Source organism: Dama dama, chromosome 18 (genome assembly GCF_033118175.1).
Source record: "Dama dama isolate Ldn47 chromosome 18, ASM3311817v1, whole genome shotgun sequence".
Lineage (NCBI taxonomy): Eukaryota > Metazoa > Chordata > Mammalia > Artiodactyla > Cervidae > Dama > Dama dama.
The window spans coordinates 113,776,016-113,781,267 of NC_083698.1; positions in this window are offsets into that span (position 1 = coordinate 113,776,016).

Here is a 5,252-nt window from a genome sequence, read left to right on the forward strand (position 1 = left end):
GGAGTAGCTCCTCTTGGCCCTCCAGCGCCCACACAGCCTCCGCTCCTCAGGTGTGGGGTAGCTCCTCTCGGCCGCCGCCCCTGACCTTGGGCGTGGGACAACACAAGAGAAGACTCTACACATGGACATCACCAGATGGTCAACACCTAAATCAGATTGATTATATTCTTTGCAGCTAAAGATGGAGAAGCTCTATATAGTCAGCAAGAACAAGACCAGGAGCTGACTGTGGCTCAGATCATGAACTCCTTATTGCCAAATTCAGACTTAAATTGAAGAAAGTAGGGAAAACCACTGGACCATCCAGGTATGACCTAAATCAAATCCCATATGATTATACAGTGGAAGTGAGAAATAGACTTAAGGGACTAGATCTGATGAACTATGAGTGCCTGATGAACCATGGATGGAGGTTCATGACATTGTATAGGAGACAGGGATTAAGACCATCCCCATGGAAAAGAAATGCAAAAAAGCAAAATGGCTGTCTAAGGAGACCATACAAATAGCTATGAAAAGAAGAGAAGCAAAAAGCAAAGGAGAAAAAGAAAGATATTCCCATCTGAATGCAGAGTTCCAAAGAATAGCAAGGAGAGATTAAAAAAAAAAAAAAGCCTTCCTCAGTGATCAGTGCAAAGAAATAGAGGAAAACAACAGAATGGGAAAGACTAGAAATCTCTTCAAGAAAATTAGAGATAACAAGGGAACATTTCTTGAAAAGATGGGCTCAATAAAGGACAGAAATGGTATGAACCTAACAGAAGCAGAAGATCCTAAGAAGAAGTGGTAAGAATACATAGAAGAACTGTACAAAAAATATCTTCATGACCCAGATAATCACGATGGTGTGATCACTCACTTAGAGCCAGACATCCTGGAATGTGAAGTCAAGTGGGCCTTAGGAAGCATCACTATGAACAAAGCTAGTGGAGGTGACGGAATTCCAGTTGAGCTATTTTAAATCCTGAAAGATGATGCTGTGAATCATCATATTTGCTGGCACTCAATATGCCAGCAAATTTGGAAAACTCAGCAGTGGCCACAGGACTGGAAAATGTCAGCTTTCATTCCAATCCCAAAGAAAGGCGATGCCAAAGAATGCTCAAACTATCACATAACTGCACTCATCTCAATAGCAATTGCACACAATTGCTACTAAAGTATTGCTGAAAATTCTCCAAGCCAGGCTTCAGTGATACGTGAACTGTGAACTTCCAGATGTTCAAGCTGGTTTTAGAAAAGGCAGAGGAACCAGAGATCAAATTGCCAACATCTGCTGGATCATTGAAAAAGCAAAAGAGTTTCAGAAAAACATCTATTTCTGCTTTATTGACTATGTCAAAGCCTTTGACTGTGTGGATCACAATAAACTGTGGAAAATTCTTAAAGAGATGGGAATACCAAACCATCTGACCTGTCTCTTGAGAAACCTGTATGCAGGTCAGGAAACAACAGTTAGAACTGGACATGGAACAACAGATTGGTTCCAAATAGGAAAAGGAGTACGTCAAGGCTGTATATTGTCACCTTGCTTATTTAACTTATATGCAGAGTACATCATGAGAAATGCTGGGCTGGAAGAAGCACAAGCTGGAATCAAGATTGCCTGGAGAATTATCAATAACCTCAGATATGCAGACGACACCACCCTTATGGCAGAAAGTGAAGAAGAAGAGCCTCTTGATGAAAGTGAAGGAGGAGAGTGAAAAAGCTGGCTTAAAGCTCAACATTCAGAAAACTAAGATCATGGCATCTGGGCAAATAGATGGGGAAACAGTGGAAACAGTGTCAGACTTTATTTTTGGGGGCTCCAAAATCACTGCAGATGGTGATTGCAGCCATGAAATTAAAAGACGCTTACTCCTTGGAAGGAAAGTTATGACCAACCTGGATAACATATTTAAAAGCAGAGACATTACTTTGCCAACAAAGGTCCGTCTAGTGAAAGCTATGGTTTTTCCAGTGGTCATGTATGGATGTGAGAGTTGGACTCTAAAGAAAGCTGAGTGCCAAAGAATTGATGCTTTTGAACTGTGGTATTGGAGAAGACTCTTGAGTCCCTTGGACTGCAAGAAGATACAATCAGTCCATCCTAAAGGAGATCAGTCCTGGATGTTCATTGGAAGGACTGATGTTGAAGCTGAAACTCCAATACTTTCGCCGCCTCATGCGAAGAGTTGACTCATTGGAAAAGACCCTGATGCTGGGAGGGATTGGGGGCAGGAGGAGAAGGGGATGACAGAGGATGAGATGGCTGGATGGCATCACCGACTCAATGGACATGGGTTTGGGTGGACTCCGGGAGTTGGTGATGGACAGGTAGGCCTGGCGTGCTGCGATTTATGGGGTCACAAAGAGTCGGACATGACTGAGCGACTGAACTGAACTATGGTTTTCTGTGATGCTCTTTCTTTTGGTGACATTTTTAGCCTTAGGAGGCATTTGTCTTGACTGCATTGGGTCTTCTGTTCCTTCATATACATTTTAGAACTGACTTACTAAAGACCACCAAAAAAGAAAAAAATGCTCTCAGGATTATGATTGGTATTGAACTAATCTTATAATTTATTTTTATGGAAAATTTAATGATTTTGCCTTCCTACCCTTGAACATAATGCATTTTTGGGTCCTTTGAACATAATGCATTTTTGGGTCCTTTTAATGAATTTTGATTAAATGATATCATTTTCTCCATAAGAATTTTACACATAATTTGTTAGACTTATTTCTAGATAGCTCATAGTTTTATTGCAATTATATATGTAGCTCTTAGAAATTGCATTTAACTGTTGTTGGTGTTTACAGCAGCAGTAAGTTCTATAAGATGTTGAGTGTAAGCCTGAGGTGTTTCTGAAAATCTTTGTTAGGGTTCTAGTCTTTCTCTGAAAGACCGCCTCCACCTGTTCCTCTGCCTCTTAAGTGAGCACTAAAAATATCTCTTGGAATCAAAGTTAAAGAGTGGGTACATGTTTTGGGCTTAAAAACAATGAAACTAATTTATGACCATGGCTATCGAATCTGAGAAAGTAGTAGAAATATGGAACTAGGAAAAACATCAGGAGTTGTGCATGTGTTCAAAGGCTGTGTTCTGGAATACAGCAGGGCCCTTGGGAACAGCACAAGGAAAACCTCTACTATTTTTCAGTGACCGTCTCAGTTCCAAGTCACTTAAACTCACAGTAGCATCTTATTTATTGGCATAATTGCAGCAAATTTAGAAAACAAAGACAAAGAAGAAAACAATCTTCAGTAACTGGGCAAACTCTGGAGAACCACTGATAACTTACATGCCTTTCTATCAGTTAGAAACTGGTGTTTGAAACAGAAACTTTCACTTCCTGTAGCATATTATTGACTGAAAGTCAATAGATCTTGGCTGTTCAGTGGGTTCTGAGTTACAGGTGGGTCCAGCTAGGCTCTAGCTATCTCTTGACCTGCCGTGAGCTGGCTGGGTCAACACTTCCCCTGCAGTGACGGAAGCCTGGAAGACAAGCCCCACATCAAGCCTCTGGTACCATCATCTCTGCTGCAGTCCTACTGGCCAGCAGGAGGCACTGGCCAAGGCCAACACCCATGTGGAGAAAGTACACCTGCCTCTAACATAAGTAGCTGCAAAGTCCCCTGGCAGAGAGTGAGCATACAGAAGGAGGTGGTGGTTTGGAGCCATAGTTCAATCTATCACAGTGTATTTGTGATTTCTAGTCCAACAGTAGAATGCTATCATACAGTAATGTTGGTTTGAATGCATATAGTCTCACCACTTCAGTGTTCTACTGATGGATGGGGCAGGAACACGGGTACATTTTAAAATTCCATTTGGTTGACTGATGCACCTGTATATTTGCCTGTAGATTGGGCTGACTCCACAAGTCCTGTGGAGGCTCCATAAATGATTTTACTTGCTGTTTGTCAAGTGAAAATAACCGTCTACTGAGCACTTTTTGCAGATGTAAGATTTCTCACCAAGTGCACCATCTGATATGATGTCTGAAATCCCATCCCTTCTGGCCTCATTATTTTGGATTGTAAGCATTTCTAGATACTGCAAGTCTTTAGGTCCTAAGCTGCTGACACCCTGATGATGACAAGTGGCTTTTGAGGAGCTGACAGCAGCCCCAGGGAGGCTAGGCTTCCTACTCTGTCTCATGCTGGGCGGGCTTGTCCCGTTTCATCTTGAACAAGCACACCTTTCTCCGGAGAGCTGCTCTCTGTTGTGTGTACAAATCAATAGACCAATATGAAGAATTGGGGTTTAAGAAATAATTGTGGATTCTTAATTGGAAGAAGTGCTAGAAGGTGGCAAGGTCACTCAGCTGGGAAACGCGCTAGCGGATCCCACTGCAGAGAAGTTGCAGGATTCGTCCTGCCCAAGCGCTAGTCTGAGCTGAATCATCATGTCATCCTTCCCATGACTTCACCACTCTCTGATGGTGATAAAGGAAGCAGGATGGTTTGAAATATCAGCAGCACTAATGAGGCACCGCTGACATGAACAAGATAATACCGTCTCAAAATCACTGCGGAGGGGAATTAATAGAAGTCAGATGATTTCGTGTGGGCTGCGTCCAAGCTCATTGGGACAACCGAGTCCTTCCAGATGTTAAGTGATTAATAAATAAAGCAAGTCTGACGGAGTCCAGGCTGTGACTGAGGAACTGGTAATCTGGCAGAGAGTCTGGTCTCACATTATCACTTATGGATGTGATTTCTAAGTGACCTTGGGAAACACTTAGGAGTTAAGCAACGGTTTATGCCCTGGAAACTTCTGTGCTGTGTCAGCCCCGGTAAGTGCGGGCGTGAGCAGGCGGTGGCGCGGGGCCGCGAGGGGAGTGGACAGGAAGCCGCAGATCCGAACAGAAGCAGAAGTGGCAGCGCGTTCAACAAGGAAGAACGCGCTCTGTTTTAACAAATCCACATCGCGTTCTATTTGAAATCATCTTTTCAGTAGATTGTGTTTCCCCACTAAGTTGTAAACTCGTTTGCTCTGCTCAGAATCATGCTCCCAGAGGCCGGCAGGGCTCCGGGGGTCAGCCGCGATTCGCGGGTGAGGGACCCGCACGGAGGCCAGGCGCAAGCGGCTGCCGTGGGCGGGCGGCGCGCAGAGGGGCGGTTTCACGGCTTCTCGGGTCCCTTTCAGCTCGGTCTTGCCTGAAGGGGCACTGGGCTGGGACGAATAGCCATAAAACAAAATAAAGCGATACAGTAAAAATAAAAATAAGCGTGGAGATTGCTTCGGTCTGCGCGGACAGGAG